Raw genomic sequence first — 18037 nt, 5'->3', positions numbered from 1 at the left:
TCTTCATGCCAATGTTTATTTCAATGTCTGAGGACACTGAAATGATCATTATTTCATTTCAGTGTCCGTGGACACTGAAATATTGGCATAATATAAGAGTAAATATCTAATATTATGCCAGTTCAGCTTAGAAAGTGCAGTACGGCACTTTCTGAATGTAGGGGGTGTGTTCAGTGTCTGTGGACTACTTGGATATGCCTCCTTCACTCATTCATGGTTTGTGTCTGTATATGTAGTACAGCAGAGTGCCTTCATGAATATACAAGGTGCACTACTGTGCTATACAGACACGAACCATTCTGTGTAAGAATAGCTTTATTCTTGCACAGAATTTGTTGAATCCAGGGTGATTATCTGTCATATGTAATTGATTTGTATCTAACATGGAGTATCTCTTTTATATCAGGTCCCTGAACCACATACAGGCATGACGACTTGTACAGATAATCATTAGTATTGTTATATAGTTGTTCAAATATCAGTGCTATGCTGCATTATCTGACTTCTGTGAATGTATATGACATGTGATATCTGTCTCTCTTTACAGCAAATCCACTACCTGTCCCATCCAGTATCCCATCTAGTGACCTTAAGGAGGGATGTGATCTGCCTTACTCTGATAGTATGACCAATGGCACATGGACCAATGCACTGGGTTCATTGTCAGGTCTGGAAGTGGACAGACATGTGGTTTGTGGTGTAGCCATTGAAAGGGATGATAATGTGTCTGGCCATTCTGATGATGTGGACATGATGACAGGCATGATGATGACCATGAAGCCAGTGTCCCATATAGAGTCTGGTAAAGATGGTGAATCTTCCCCGCAGTAGACCAATACTGTCCTTTAGACTACACATGACAGTGTAGCTCATGTGCATGGACACATGTCACAGACTGCCAGCAACTATTACAGGCAAATGAATGTTCATAGTGACATTATGGCTCTGACCTTAGCACACTTGCCCATGCCACTGATCATGTAGAACACCAGCTGCATGTGTGACATGAAGGTCAGGAATACAGATGTGGAGAGGTCATGGCAGCATTGGCTGTACAGCATGACAGTGTGGTATCTATTGCATGCTGTTGAAAGCCATGTTATGTTGGTGCTATAGCAGTGCTGTACTATGAACTGGGTGTTACATACCCTAACTGTACTGAGATTACCTCTAGTAGGGAGAGGTAGACCCCCATCTCATTAGATCCACACATGGCCCTCAGTCATCAATGTCTGTGTTTCAATGTGTACACACATCTGCTTAGCTGTGAGCCCAGCAGTCACTTCAAAACTGACACACCACACTACTCCTCCTACCTACACTGTGTCCCAGAGTGCTAGTGTCACTACAACCAGCTCCTTGGTACAGCATTGTGGGCTGAATGTTTCTGGGCATGGCCGGGGCAGTCAGGACTGCCATGTGAGCTATCAGCGTGGGCACCCTAGACAGCATTAGAGTAACACTGGTGGTTGAACCAATGTGTGTTCTGGTGTGTTATTCTGAACACTGACTAATCAATCTGTTGTAGATATTCAAATGTCTGATGCCACAGGGTTTTTCTGACAATTTCTCTGAACAAGGTGACCAGTTTCCAGTTGTGATATGTAGTATGTATTATTAGTATATGTTAGTTCAACTATTGATGACAATCTCCATGCTTCTAGTTTTGTATCTGTTGCTAGTTGGCATAGACCACATATTTACATGGTTAACAGCAAGTTATTTTAGTCATCTAGCATTGATAGCTACATTACACATTTCCTTGCTGTCTGCCATTCCCACATGCATAGGTATTCCTCTGCATTCATACATGAGTCACTTATGGCATTTTAATATAGTACTGCACATGCCTCACCCTCAGGACTCACTGCACTTCTGTGGACCTGTTTCCATTTCGTATCCTGCGTTGACATGTAGTTTCCATGTGTGCCTTCCAATAGCATACTGATTCTGCACATGTATACATACCTATGCTGCTGCATCCCCAGTATTGCTACATGTTCTGTGTCTGATATATAGTCACTATCTTTGATGATCTGCCTAACTGAATGTATTCTTGTCTGTAACTGTTGCAGCAATAACCTTTGCATTAAAGTGCTGTCTTATGTGTGACATTCCATGTCAGGCATGGGTTGTGAGGCTTTGTTTATTTTGGCCAGTCCTTGGGATGTTTGCAATTACTCATGCTGCTGTATACTTTTTGTTGTGCTGTACCACTGTTACACATCACAAAGTGCTATGTGTGATGCATCAATATTACTGTACAGCCCCTGATTTTTGCTTATGCTTATGTTGATAAATTCCCATACACTGCATGGACTTAATTTTTTTGTGAAACTAGCTATTTTACTGCTACATTTCCATGCTAATCATCTGTATGATGATATCCTACCTGTACAATGACACCTTCTGTTGTGCACACCTCCTGCATGCCACACATTTGCCTCTTTTGATGTACCATACAGAGAGACTTCTTGTGGTGATGTTTCCTCTGTATACATCCAGATGTGTTCCTTGCTGAGTGCTGTGCATATATTCTTACAGGTATATGTATGCTTCTGTGTGTATAATGTTCAATTTGGTGAACTAATGGTGTCTTTTCATTAGTTGTGCTCAGTGCCACTTTTATGGGTTAACATTTGAACATCACTCTTTAGTATGTACACAATTGTACTTGTGCCATGTCATGACTCAAAAGTGTATGTCAGATACTGCTGTGTTGCCTAAGCTGTGACACATAGCTGCATGTGCCATCACCCATGCCTATTTCTTCTCACCCCTGTGTCCTCCTGATCATCCGGGTGAGAAGAAATAGGCATCACCCATGCCTATTTCTTCTCACACCTGTGTCCTCCTGATCATCCTGTGATAGCTCAGACATCTGGGGTTCTTGGGGTATGTGACTCACACCTGTGGCTGGCATGCCCACATTGATGTTATGTTGTAGAACATGCTACACACAGTGACCATCTGTGATGCTGTCTCTGATGTGCACTGTATTGCACTCCCAGATATGTCCAGACATCTGAATCTTACTTTCAGCATGCTAAGCACATGCTTAACGGTGTTTTATGTTGTGGTGTGTACTCTGTTGCATGCATCATCAGCAAAGGTTAATGGGGTCTATGTGGTATCTAGCCAGGGCTCCAGTGGATTATTGCAGTCACCTGTTTTCAGCAGCATGTGAAGGAATATTTGGTCATCTTGTCTTCTGTGGCAATATCTGGCTACTGCATACCATAAAACGATGGCCATGTACTTACCTGGTAGGAGCCCCTTCAGTATTTCACCATGTCAAAAAGTAGATCTCAGAGTGATTTCCCTCCATATTGCTGCATCATGCACACTGATGGGGTGTGTTGCCATGATATTAGTAATGAAGCCATATGCAGTACAACTGAGCGATGGCCACCCCTTTCTATTTATGTATCATTCAGCATTAGGTACAGCTCAGATTTTGATTGGGATGTGGGTGCAGTCTCCTACATTAAGGGCACAGGGAAGTTGGCTATGGCATAAAGCTGTTGCATGGCATTTCTACACTCCATGTCTGTTATTGGGAAGTAGATATATTCATCCACCTTAGTGCACATTGCTGTCAGAAACTATGCAAGAATATGACTGGCAGCTGTCTGGGTCACTCTTATGGTGTCTCCTATATGCTTTTGAAATGTCCCAAAGGCCAGTATAACTAGACTCAGGCACCCTTTTGTTTATAGCAGCACTGAGTTCCCCTGCAGACTGCAAGCATGCATGTGGGGTGCACATGTCCTGAAACAGCCTTCATCAGCTCTCTAAGTACCTCACCAGGAGGATCAAGGGACTCAAACAGATGCCATATGCTGCTCGGTTAAAAAAACTCCAGCTTTACTCAGTTGCATACCGCCTACTTCGAGGCGATCTATGCCTGACATATAAAGCTATGTCCAACCCAGAATTAATGGACATGCTCCGCCTCAGTAAATCTAAATCCCTTAGAGCCATGCACTCAAGGGACTTGAACCTCAGCACAGAAATAAATAGAACATGCTGGAGGGACAGATTCATAACCCAGAGGCTCCCTTCGCTCTGGAATAGAATTCCAATTCATGTTAGGCAGAGCACCTCACTGACTCTCTTCAAGAAGAATCTTGATGAGTGGATGGGGGATCATAGGTTTGTCCCGGGGATTACTTCCATGTCACTATTAGACAGAGGCACAGTAAACTAAACTTTAAAAAGGGCACAGTATACTCAAATCAAGGGGTGGCGTAAGCCAAACACAATCGGGCTAGGCTTATAAATGCCCCAGGGCAGATAGCCTAGTATGAACCTATGAACCTATCTAATCTGTTTCTATCTAAACTTTCCTGTTCAAAGAGCTGGCTGGCTGCCCTCTGGGACACATTTGCAGATTATCTTCTATTATTGTTTGCAGGACCCTAGAGGGCTGTAGTGCATTAAATGCCAGCTGCATTTTCTTTTTAAGTTATGTTTGTAGAATCTGCAGAATGCCCTAGGTATTTGCATGATATAATCACAATATAATTAAGCACATATGGTCTCCACCTAGTGCTTTCAGAAAGTTGTCGACAAAGTACTGTGTCATCTTTAAACTGCATTTCATGTGCTCATTATGTTTTGGAATCCAGTGGGTATGAGTGATGTCTGCAATTATACTAAGCTGAATATATTATTTCTTGACCTTGTTTTAATGTACATTATTTATTTATTTATTTATTTGACATTTGTTGACCGGCAATGTCTGACTGAACTTGCGCCCTTTTTCAGCAGAGGCACAGGGAGAAAAGCTCCACAAAGTATTACATACACCATAAGAATGTTTACAAACAATACAGTATGCATGAGGTAATATAAACAAGCATTATAATGCTTGGATTCACAATTGTAAAATGAGAGTTTAAATGTGTTATTTACAAAAAAGCCAGTAAAACCAAATGTTAAAGTCTTTCATATATTTCCATTACATAACGACTTCACCATATAGAGGGGAAGTAATTACAATTAACTCAGAGTTTAAGAAAAGAGTATAGAGGTACTGTATATCAAATTTTAGTTCTTACAGGCAAAAGCATGTACATCAGTAATCAGAAGCAGAGGGTTAGTTGATAAAGAGAACAGGTGATAGAAAAAGTATGGCTATGGATAAAAGAGGGAACATTAGAATTTTTTTTTAATTTGTAAATAAGAGAGGAGAGTAGGAGGAGTTAGAGTCAAGTGGAATCTAAGAAAGGGAAGTAAGCTATGTGGGAATAGAAGGGAGGGAGGTAAATATGAGTAGTGGAGAAACTGAGTGAAAATGGTATTAGAAGTTAGTTCTGTAGCGAGAAATACATACAAATTGAGAAGGGGATGTATGCAAAGAGGGTCAGGTGATTAAGTTCACGGTGGTTGTGTACAGGAGCAAGTCCAGGTATTTGTAAAGTGGACTTTTAGGGTGTTTTTAAATGGGAGGCACTGTGTAATTGATTTGATTGTTAAAGGTAGCTTATTCCAGCGGATAGAGGGAAGATAGTTGTAGAGGGTTTCACCAATTGACTTTTTAGGTTTATAGATGTCAAGGAGGTTTTGGTTGGTGCTTCTAAGTTTTCTGGTTAGGAGGTAGTAATTTAAGATGTTGGAAATGTTAGGCAGAAGGAGGGTTTGTAGAGGATGGAGTGGATAATATTAAGTTGATAGAAAAGAAGTTGATTGGGGAACTCAAGCCAGTTCAGTGTTTTCAAAGCCAAACAGTGATGGGATTTAGGTTGAGTGTTGACAGCAAATCTAGCTATTTTATGATATGTATTTTCCATCTTATTCAGTAGTGTTGCCTGTAGGTTAGTAAGGATTTGGGAGCCATAGAAGAGACATGGTAGGAGATAAGCTAGAGAGAGTAACCGTCTTGCCTCTGGTGTGAGATATCTTTTGTTACGGTATAGTAAGCCAAGCTTTTGGTTAGTATTTTTGATACAGTAATTTATATGAAGGTCGACCTTTAGTTTATCATCAAATATGACCTCTAGTAGTTTGGTATAGGATTCAACATTGATGGTGGTGTTCTTTAACGAGGTTTTAGTGAAGGCTGAGGTGTTATGAGAGTGTGATTTAGGCAGAAATAGAAGTAGTTTAATTTTCTTAAGATTGAGTATTAGCTGGTTATTGGTTAGTCAGGTCTCAATATTTGTGAAAGTTTGCTGGGTTTTGGAAAGCAGGTCCGAGAAATAATCAGAAGAGATGATGACTGTAGAATCATCCACATACGGGATGAGAGTTGAGTTGGGGCAGGATTTATAAAAACGTTGAATAGAAGAATTATGAAATTGTGCCCATTGCCAATCTTTTTTTTGTGTGCTATACTGTCTGTAACTTTCTTTTGGAGTATGGCCTCATAATTCAGCAAATAAATGCAAGTATAGTCAAGTAATGAAAAATATATCAGAATAAAATTCCTTGTAAAGTTTATAAGCTTGGTATATTCCTTTTTTAATTTCTCCAAGTCTTTTGGGTTTCTAATACCTTTATGGGAATGGACCCCATTCCTAAGTCAAAGTATGATTAAAGTTCATGAAATTTGGATTGTTTCAGTCTTTGATGTTAGCCTGAAGTTCTCTTCATAGCACCTGCAATGTGCCCAGTAATGACTCCTTCTGAAATTTATATAGAGTGGGTCTATATTAAATCAACAAATGCTTAAAAAAGTGAATGCTGATTTAACGATCCCATGTAAGTGAAAGCTTACAATCCTGAACACTTGACACAGCGATTTTTTTCCCAGGGAAAAAAAAAATCATTGTTCCACAAAAAAATAAATAAATAAAATAAAATAAAATAAAAACTTAAAAACATAAAGTGGAGGGCTTTACACCCCACACCCCCCTACTTAAATATACCAACTCTGAGATTGCACTACAGTAAAAAAACGGCAAAGTAACGGAGGCGGCCAAGTGATTTCTTTCCCAGGGAAAGAAATCACTTATATGCCATTTCGCTATTTTGCTGTTTCGTGCTTTCAAGTTCGATCAAGATGCATTTGAAGGATTGCGTCTTCGATTATATAATAGGAACCCTATAGAGTTACATATATATTGGTAACATATCTAAGCACGACTGTAAATTCTTTTTTATAAAACCTGCTGATCCTACTTTTACTGGAACTGTCTTGGTATCCGTCTTCCATATTGCCCTCGTTTATGCCTGTAATTCCTGGTATTTTATGATTTTATGTCTCTCTGTATGTAAGACACTATAATCACTGGGTGTAGCAGTTTCAGTGATCAATGCTAGTTTTGTCTTCTTTTCATGCACTACTATATCTAGTTTTCTTGCATCTATTTTTTGAACTGTTGGTAGAGGATGATCATTTTCTATAATGCTTTGTGGCTCATATTTACAGTGTTTTTCAGCCACTTCAGTACCATAATATGTGCACAATTCCCAATGCAGCAAGCTTGCCACATTATTATGCCTTTCAGTATACAGTCCTTCTGCTATTAATAAATCACAGCCAGCAACAAGATGTGCAACTGTTTCTAATTATACTTTACAAAACCTACATTTGTCTGTTTCTCCCATATGTTCAATGGACTGTGTAAACCAATGTGTACATAGTCCACTGTCTTGGACTGCCAATATTAACCTTTTATCTTTTGGTTTAAATTCACCTCTTCTCAACCATTCCTATATTCAGTCCTGATCAACATGAGGTTGTTCCAAGAGTTTTCTATACTTGCAACTATATTTCTTGCCTCCTCATCTGATCCTTCACCTTATATTCTTTCTTTTGTTTTTTTTTTGGCACAGTCAGTTGCTGCCTGATTTTTATCTACTTCTGGTTTGATTTGCATTCCTACTTTATGCTGATATGCTTCCTAAACTAAACAGGGTAGTGATCTTAGACTTATTCTCGTCATGTTTCAAAACTTTCACTACATTTGGGTCTTGTGAGGTCAGCAGATATGTATGCAGTCTCATGACTGCAGATGTATACATGAAATCAATTTTGAGGAGGCTCAATCCTAAAACTATAGACCAATAACTTGCTTTCTAATGACATAATTCAGAATGGGGAATATATAATCTTGGTATGCACTGCTTTTTATAAATCTTTTGATGAGCATGAAGCATCCTTCTTCTTTTCCTGTCCAACCTATTCAACACCTTTTGGGGCCACTCAGTTACTCCAAAACTGTAAGTCAAGACAGGAAGAGCAAATTTTTTATAGCTTGGACTTTGTTCCTAGATGTCAATGCTGTTTTTCAGTATTAATTTAAGTCTTCTAAAATATTCGTTACTAAGTTTTCTTTACATTTGTTCATGTTTTATTGTTGATCCTTCATCATTTCCCAAATATTTATACACTCCCTCTTGCTCAAGTTTTTTTTTTATATCACATTCTTGTTCCAAACTATTGTTTTCTTGGTGCTGCAGCTTTCCTGCTTTAAAGGTTGCTTTTGCACATTTATCAAGACCAAATGACATTCTTATATCATCTGAAAAAGTTTTGACCACTTGCAGTTGTGCTTTCAGTTCCTCATCTGATGAAGTATACAGTTTTAAATCATCTACAAAGAAGATGAGAAGTCTTTACACTTTGTTATTTTCTGGTAGCAAAATTGTAGCCATGACCTTAATCTGCTAAGAAGATAACTTAATGGGTTAAGGGCAAGGCAAAAGAGCAGCAGTGACAGAGGTTCACCCTGGAATATCCCCCTTTAAATTTTTATCTCTGGAATAATAATTTATCCTTTATTATGGCTTAACTGCAAAGTGGTTTGCCACTGTTTCATAATCGCTGTAATGTAATTGATCAGTCTAGGGTGTATCTTATACATTTTTAAACACTCTTTTATCCATGAATGTGGGATACTGTTAACTGCTTCTTTGTATATCATCCATACCATACTTAGATTCTTCCCCTTTTTACAGTTCTCCATTATGATTTTATTTAACAACAAATGATCCTTTGTTCCATATGACTTTATTTTATTACCCTTTTGCTATATTGCCTTGATTGAGTTTCTTCTAAATGACTATAAACTCTGTAATCATCCTTTCCAGTGTATAGTTTATATGTCATCAGAAGGCAAGTTACTGGTCTGTAGTTTTTAGGATAGCTTGCGTGTTCATTCTTGAGTATTGTTTTTCCTGTTGTTAACCACACTGGCGTCTATTCAGGATATGCATATAAATAGTTCTTACTCATGGCTAAATCTTCATGCAAAGATGTTAATACCTTTATCCAGAAATTAGGCACTGCATCTGGGCCTGGGGTTTTCCATTTAAGAGCTTTTCTTAACTTTCTGTACATTTGGACTTCTTATTCTTTCTTTTACTTCTTCTGTCCATTTAGTATCTTTGTTATGTTCCACAGAATCTTCATAGACATTTCTCCAAAGTGTATCTATTTCTTTTTTGGAGCTGTTTCAATTCCTTTTGCCTTGTTTCCCAATTCTCTATAAAACTTTTTGTAGTTATCAATAAATTACTAATTTTCTAGTTTTCCTTTATATTTATCTACATATGTTCTAAGTTTTTCTGCCTGTGATGATATTTTTAGTTTATTTGCGATAGTGTACGATAGATCATGATCTGTTATAATACTGCTTGTTGCTTTTATCACGCCTATCTTTCTGAATATTTTTGTTGATCTGTTCCCTCTTCTATACTCTTTTAACAATGACACTTCTTATCTTAATTGCTTTATAGTTTTCTCTATTCGATACTTCCATGATGGCATTCAATTTCTCCCTTTCCTTTCCCTTATTGCCCTGTGTTTTTGTGGTAAGACTTTATCTGTTATTAATTTAGTTGCACAGTAATATATCTAGTTCGCTTCTGTTATATCACATGAGTCTCTATGAACTGTCCTAATTACTGTGTTCATTTGTTTTATCAAAGTTCTAACTTTTTGGGTTTTATTGACCTTCTATACTCTATTTCTTTCATTGATCTTAATATGTCTGTCCTTTTCTATTAAATCAAGCAACACTTCTCTTAGATCTTTTCTTCTAAACTGGGGGCACATTCTTTGTTCTCCATTTCCTGCTGGCATTCTATAGAAAATTCCAGAGCATCTTCCTGTGCCACATTCTCTTCAGTTTCATCCTGTGTCATCTATTGTTCTTTCATGTGGGAACTCACTGGCTTAGCACTCTACAACATTTAGTGCATCAGAGTTGCCACAGTTTCCTGTTCCTTCCTTTGCTGTCCAACTCCAAATGAATGTTTGTACTGGATTCCTATGGAGGGTTCCAAAGTATCTTCATATGGCAGCTGATCAGATGCTTCCCATTTCACTGGTTTCTCCTTAATTTGGATGTCCATTGCTCTAGCCTGCTGCAATGTTATCTGAGTTAAATTTTCTACACTAAGTCATTCACTTCACAGGTAATCCATAGCCTCAGTTTCTATTTCTTTAACTTCTCCATTACTATTTCTCTTTGCTACTTTTCCTCTTTGTTTTCTTATTTTTGTATTGTAAAATTTTCTATGTCTGGATGCCTTTGCCTATATTTCCTCTTCAAATCTATTTGGTGCTGCTCTTATTGTATTGATTGGTTTTGCTTTCTCCTTTGCTTAAATATTGTACCATATTAAATCTCTTTTACTTCCCCAAGTCCATATTTATTCTTCAGACATCTCCTGTTTCTCCTTACTTTAGGGACTCATTGTTCCATCATGCTTTGATATTACCTGTGTTAGACTTTTTAGAATAAATTCTTCACTTTGCAAGTATTCCATAACTTCAGCTTCTAATTTTTTAACTTCTAGTTGACTAATATTTTGTTCTACGTTCCCTCTTTGTGATCTTATTTTTTTATTGCGAAATTTTCCATATCTGGATGCTTTTGTCTGTAGTTCTCTTTGAATATATTTGGGGCTGCTTTTTTGTGTTCATGAATTTGATTTTCTCTTTGCATAAATACTGCCCCACATCAGATCTCTCTTTTTTTCCCTTGTCCATATTTCTTTTTTATACCTTTCAAAAGTCTCTAGAGTTTGTTCTTTATATTTCTGCATTTCCTCAGTTGCTTCGTTTTCCAAATGGCCCAAGGTTTCTTGGTCTATAGAGTATTCTTCATGGATCTGCTGTATTAATGAACACCAGTGCGCGCACCAGGATTGGGCACTTTTTTATTCTGAGTCTTGTGCAACCAGCTGCATTTTTTATTTTTAACCTACTGCTGTCTATGATATATACTATAAAAATTCAGACTATATATCAGTGTTGTCTTGCTGAGATCTTGTGAAAAACAGGGTCTACTTCATGAGGTTACTCACTCAAGACTTGGGGATGAATTCAGTTCCAGCAATACTACTCTAATTTGCTTGCTGATTTATCATCTCTCCATTTGGACATATGCAGCACTAATAGTTGTCTACCATGGGATAGTAACTTTTAGGAAGAAAATTAAGGGTATGTTTATCACCTTAATGGTAACTCCACAGAAAAGGGTATTTGTGTCATACATCAAATGGACTAGTGCCAGAAAGAAAGCATTTGGAAAATGTTATGTTGAAAACTATGCTGTCTGTATATCATTTGAAAAAATACTATAAGTTTATAAGTGAATCACAATATTTCTCCTCTAATGCAAGGTAGTAATTATAAACAGTGATGCAACAAAGTTGCAGATGTTTTTGTTGTAAACAGTTCTAGATTGCAGGAAAGTAAACAACAAACATTTATTTAACTGGCTGTGTCACATGACTTCTAGTTTTAACTATTTAAATGCAGTTGAGACTGTTGAATTTTGTACATACATACTGAAGAAGGGTTATTCCCAAAAGCTTTGCAGATCTTTGAATTAAAGTTTGCTTTTATTCACTCAGTTACTTTGAATTTTCTATTTTTGTTAGTTTGCACTTCACTTTCAAAAAAAATGGTTAAACTCAGTGCTCGTCCAATTTGCTTGTTTCTTACTAATCCAGTCAACACAGGATAAATACATGTTTTGGCTTTCATTTATGACTAGAAATGCTTTAATTTAATGGACTTTTGCTTTTTAAACTTTCATGTATTTGAGAATTTACAAATTAAGAGTCTTGCTTCTTCTGTTAAATACCTAGGTTTAACAGATACGAAGGCATCCTATATTCTGTTATATGTCTGGTCCTTGGTAGTTTTATTACAACCCTTACTAGTATGAAACATGCAGCATTAGCACATGTGCATTTTAAGGCCTGCTGATACTCTTGTTTCAGCCAAATTCTTACTACATAAGTCCTGAGGGATCTTGGGTATTGAAATATTTTAGGCTTTCAGCAGGATCCCAAATACCATATTCCCAAGTGTTTATCATTCACTACATCCACTTTCCTATTTTCTTTGCTTATGCCTTTTTTTTAATCTTATCTCTGCAACACTGGACTGGCTTAGCTACATAGTTCGTGATGATTATTTCAATAACATGACTAATACAGGGCTAGGAGAAATAGTCACTTTCTTTGAGATGCAGACATCATACTGCTTACATGCAGATAAGCTGGGGCAATTGCTCTGCACTTAAACATCTGATCCTCATGCAAATAACTCACTTTACTGGCATATATGAGTGTTTCTGCAATCCCGGGGGAGGCCATAGCTAACTTCAGTGGATTGACACGTAAATCGTAAAATGTTGTATATGTTAATTATTTGGTATTGTTTCTTGAACAGAGCAAGGTAGTATAACAGTCAGTGAAATTGTCTAGCCTACCAGAAATGACGTGTATCTAATTATTAATGTCTGCCTTCCTTCTGGGGCCTAGCTCAGCACATATGCTTATTTTCTTTTATGGAGAGGACCAGTGTAGTATTTGCTATCCAAATTATGCTCAAGCTCTTTCTGATGGATTGAATGAGGATTATTTTCACAAAGTCTGAGATTTAGTTGTGTAAACCATTCAAATTATGACTGGATTTTGAAGACATTTTGTTTGCATCATTTAAATTATGCAAACATTAAAACAATGAATACTTTATAGCATGTTATTTTTGTTTTGAAACATGATTCGTTCATATCTGCTAAATAATTAAATATGTTGTCTACCGAAAGTATATCACATTTTCTTTGGGATCACTACATGGTAGTTTTACATGATGGATTAACTTCTAAATACTGTATAATGCATCTAAGCATTGAAAGTATCATCTATATGCCTGAGTGTGTGTGTGTGTGTGTGTGTGTGTGTGTGTGTGTGTGTGTGTGTGTGTGTGTGTGTGCTTGTGTATTTGAATATATGCATGTTTGATGTTTAACATTTCTAATGTTTTTTCTGTTAAATAGAACTAACTGAAATAGATTAATTATATATTTTACATTAATAAATGTATCACATAACTTCTTTTTGTATTTTTCTGCTACTAAGGGTTTTCAGCAAAAGTTCTCTTTCCACAGTAAGGAGATCATAGCCATCAGCTGTTCGTGGTGTAAGCAAGCAGTAAGTCTTCATTTATTTATTTATTTATTTCTTCAGTTTTTAAAAATCAATGGCACATATGCATGCACCAAAAACAGTGGGTAAAGTTATATTATTTACACATGACATTTTATACTAAAACACACACACACACACACACACACATATATATATATATATATATATATATATATATATATATATATATATATATATATATATAAATATATATATGTGTGTGTGTGTGTATGGATGCATTACATATGGTTGAATTTAGCATTTCTTCCAGGATATTTTGATGTCAGAATTAGTTGAATGTAAGCTTTGTTGACTAGTGGAATTGTCATAGTGTACAAGGTAAGTAGGACTGGGTAGTAATGCTAAAACTTTTGTTAGTAAGAAGAGTTTCAGAGCTGGGGTTGAGTGTGTGTGTGTGTGTGTGTGTGTGTGTGTGTGTGTGTGTGTGTGTGTGTGTGTGTGTGTGTGTGTGTGTGTGTGTGTGTGTCTGTACGTACATGTGCAGACAGTGGTTGTGAGTTAGGGTTAGAGTAATAGCTAAGAAAGAGGATCGATGCATTGTTATGTTTGGGTAATGGTATGTTTGAAGTGTGGGTGTCCTGTACAGTAGTTTTGTTACAGAAAGGGTGTTTAGTACTCTAATGTCTTGCGTTGAGGTTAGGTTAAGAGAAGGGATAGGGTTAGCACACATGGCTAAGGTGGTGTAGGGGAACTAACTGGCGTCAATGATATTAATAAGCTATGTTATTGTCAACTGCCACACATTCCTGTTCAAATAATGTCTCTAGTCAGGAGTAGGCTGGACATGCCTTTTCTTCAACACTAAATTATGTACTTATTTTTTATAGATTGCAGTGACAATTACATTTATGTTTGGCTTATAAGGCTAAAAACATTTAGTCTGTCCAGAACAGACACAGAGTCATTTCTTTTCATCCATATTTGATATGAGTTTATCTTTTACATTCTAACTTCAGGGTCATCCGGGCCAGTGATTATGCCAACTGCAGAAAAAATAACAGAAGCAGTTAAATATAACTTAAATAAATACAACTTTGTTTAGCAAACAGTTCCTTCCCAGACTGTAAATCTGTATCTTTCACCAATCATGATCTGTCATTTATGTATTGGTGCTTCATTCACGGATTTCTTTCCACTTTATGTAACATTTTGTAAATTACATAAAAATGAAAAATATGATAGTTTGATATTCTGAACACATACCCTAGGATTCAAAGAGATTTTCACTACCAGTGCAGGTTGACAAATACAGGTCTCTCAAACAGCATAAAGATGAGAATCTCTAATTCCAAGACAAGATAAAGGGACATCACACAGCACCCCAATAGCAGCTAATTACCCTTTCTCTGAATTGAACACTGTGCCATTAAACCTGAATATGGTACTGTTTGTCAAAAAAAGCACTTTCACATTACCTGGTTTTAATCTCTCCAAAGTCAAAGCATGACCCACATAACTTAATTCTGAAGTCCTGTTCTTGCATCTAGGTTATTCAGTTTGATGTTGCATTGTCTTGCTTTATTAAGTAATTATGTTACTTCTTCCAACTAGTCTTCCAGTTAACTTCTCAGCCTAGATACTTTTTGTGTGGGGTCTATATATATTGTTTGTGCCATTTCACTTCTTGCCAAGTGGTCTGGTTTCCTCCTACATCCCAAAGTTGTACTATAGATGAATTTTCAGTCTTATAAATTGTCCATAATGAAGTACTGGGAGAGGCTCCAGCTCCCCATGATGATGTGCTAGATTAAGCAGCTAAGTGACAAACGAATTAATACATCATTTGGTGATTACATACACTTCCAGTAGTATTCCAGATGACCAGAATCTCATTTATAATGTTAATTATCTAACATAACCTGAGATTCATGAAGCTCGGCACAAGGATGGTGTTAGCCTTGCACTGAGCATGCGGCATAGAGATGGCGCAGCAGCACCATATGCATATTAATGAAGGCGCGCTGCCACACCATTCACGTTTACAGGAAACATGTGCGAGGGCAGGGGGCATGTTTAAGCACTGCACGGAGGCGTGAACATGTCGGCTACAGTCGCGCAACATAAAATGCTGACTAGTACAGCCTGCCTCTACTAGTAATCACTCCTGTCAGTGTCCGTGAATACTGAAATGTATGCAAAGCATACAAGAGAGTTCCACAAACACCAAAATAAAATCACAGGAGTAAACACACAAGCATGTAGCTGAATGATGAGCCCCCGTCCCTTGAACAATGACATTTAAAACCCAGTGTCCGTACTTCATTGTAGTTTTGATTTTTATACCAAGTGGAAGTGAAACACAGAGGGTTTGCGTGCTGCTGCCCTTTGCTAAGCCTAGCCCAATGGTCAGAGCATTTGCTCAATATCTGCCCATTTGCGGTTTGAGTCGCCCTTGTCTGGATGGCCCAAAAATGAATGGGTATAACCTGAGTCAACCTACCATGTCATGAAAGATAAGTATTTGAGTGTACCTCTGTGCATGAAGTACAGCATGTGGAAGACCAAATATGCTAAGGTTGGCCTCAAAACCATAATGGAATCAGATATTTGTAGAGTAGGCAATGTGTACTGCTGTCTGTGCCATGGGTTAACAACCAGAGAAGGGATGGATGATGTGTATATGGATTTTGGGGGGGGTGATGGGTAATGTAATAATCCACCAAGGGGAGACTGGGTTGGATGTACAATAGATGAACTGGAAGTGTACGGGGGTGCAGTGGGAGAATCCAAAAGGAAACTAAAAAACATACATTCACATCCCCAATACACCATGTCAGGTCATATTGCAGAACACAATCCCACAAACATATGAACATTAAAATGTACGATACACATGTACAGAAATGGTACTGGCTCACACCACATAATGGTTTGGCCTGAACTGAGCCATCCAACCCATACACACCTGGATACATAAGTGAATACCCATCATCCCCTCCACAGCACACTACCCCCCTTGCTGAACGTCCACCAAAACCACCCATACTCGGGCTGCTAGCTTGGGCCAGCCATATCTGCACATAGTGCCCGCTACCCACATCTAGTAGGCAGTCTCACCCTAAGCAGTCTCAGGGCTGTAAACTAAGTATCCCATGCATGCATAACCCTCCCTAATTTCCATAAAGCCAAAAGAATGGGGTTCACCGGTATCCACAATTTTTGGACATCCCTCATGGGATAAGTGTCCGTTCTCAAGATTAGACTTGGTGGCACAATACGATGTCCACCCCCGTTGACATCTAGACACAAGTCAGATTAGCAGTACTTGTCCACAACCCTGCTCAGCTTCCACCCAGTCCTGCAGAACCTACGACCCGGGATTAAACACCTGACCATGATGCATGTCTCCTCACGTGCATTATCAGGAATATATACCTTTCACATGTTCCCAAGAAGCTTCCCCATAGCCATCTTCCAAATAGCACACATCCACAAATTGTATATCCTGTCCAGGTACCACGTTGTAATGATGCACACAACCCCTGTATACAATCGGTACAGGTCCCTCCTGGATGCGGGTGTTCATATACATGGCCATGTATAACCCCAGATATGTAGTCATATATCTATAAATGTACCTACTTATATTCTCATAACTACACATCACATATACATGTATATAAATAGTTGTCAAGTATGTGTCCTATTCATAAATATGTATACTTGCAAATGTATACATATGTCTCTCAGAAACATATGAACATTAACATGTACAATACATATGTACACCAGCCGACTGTCACATTTGTTGCTAGTAGTGCGGAATGCCTGTAGTAAAGTCATATATCCTAACTACCATCCATGCAGAATGTATCACAGATGGTTTAGTGGTTAAACCAGTGACTATGGTGTTTCTGTTCCTAGGTCCAAGCCATGCAAGGGCTGCTAATTTTATATGATTCCCAGAATAATGGCAGTCAGATATAGGGTGATTAAGGCACTTTCAAGCAGACATAAGCGGGTATGCGCAGCAGTAAGTAGCGGTCATTCAACAGTATAGGAAATGTAAATAAGCATGTAGGTGTATATGCATGTGTATGTACAGACAGATATATATATATATATATATATATATATATCTGAAGAATGAACATGGTCTCAATAAAGCATTCATAACAAATGCGAAGGAAAACAGCAGTGGAACCTCTGTATTATTTAGTGCTGTCATATCAAGCTGGCCAGAGGTGAGCAAATCTCCTGTGTCTCCAACACAGGTAGGATGCTAACAGTGGGACTATCTTTGTCCATGTGCTAAGTCTGACTTTCAAACACATACAGGGCATTCCCAGTCTCCAGTCAGATGAGCTGAAAACTAGAAGACTATTTGAACACCCTGACCATTATATGAACATATGTTCCAGGATTATAAGCTTGGGACGTCTGAATATACTTGGAGTGAGCCAACATACAGGACAAGTGTCTAGAGTAGTAGGGTGTGGTGTTTTTCCATCTGGAGAATGGATGACTGCTGTGTTAGTAAAGTGTTGTGGCGTGTGTTCGGGTAACTATGAACCATGGGTATACATGCATATGAAGCAGCACACCAAGTGTAGTGGTTAGAGCATCCGCCTAACGAACAAGTGTAGTGGTTAGAGCATCCGCCTAACAAACAGGC

General features: G+C 38.0%; 1 protein-coding gene across 3 annotated transcripts in view; it reads left to right on the top strand.

Moving 5' to 3' along the window:
* Positions 1–18037, top strand: part of DGKI (diacylglycerol kinase iota) — a 5490864-nt gene that overhangs the window by 572161 nt on the left and 4900666 nt on the right. For 2 of the 3 annotated variants that reach the window (XM_044088222.1, XM_044088221.1), the window contains exon 1: positions 13339–13404. The gene's annotated coding sequence lies outside the window, so the exon portion shown is untranslated. Of the gene's footprint in view, positions 1–13332; positions 13405–18037 lie in introns of those variants that run through there. The other variant, XM_044088223.1, reaches the window with a different exon arrangement.

The sequence above is a fragment of the Protopterus annectens genome, chromosome 11.part0, assembly GCF_019279795.1.
Source record: "Protopterus annectens isolate FY-2018-M chromosome 11.part0, PAN1.0, whole genome shotgun sequence".
Taxonomy (NCBI): domain Eukaryota; kingdom Metazoa; phylum Chordata; order Ceratodontiformes; family Protopteridae; genus Protopterus; species Protopterus annectens.
Note: the sequence above shows the minus strand (reverse complement) of the source record. Positions and strands in the feature narration are given on the sequence as shown.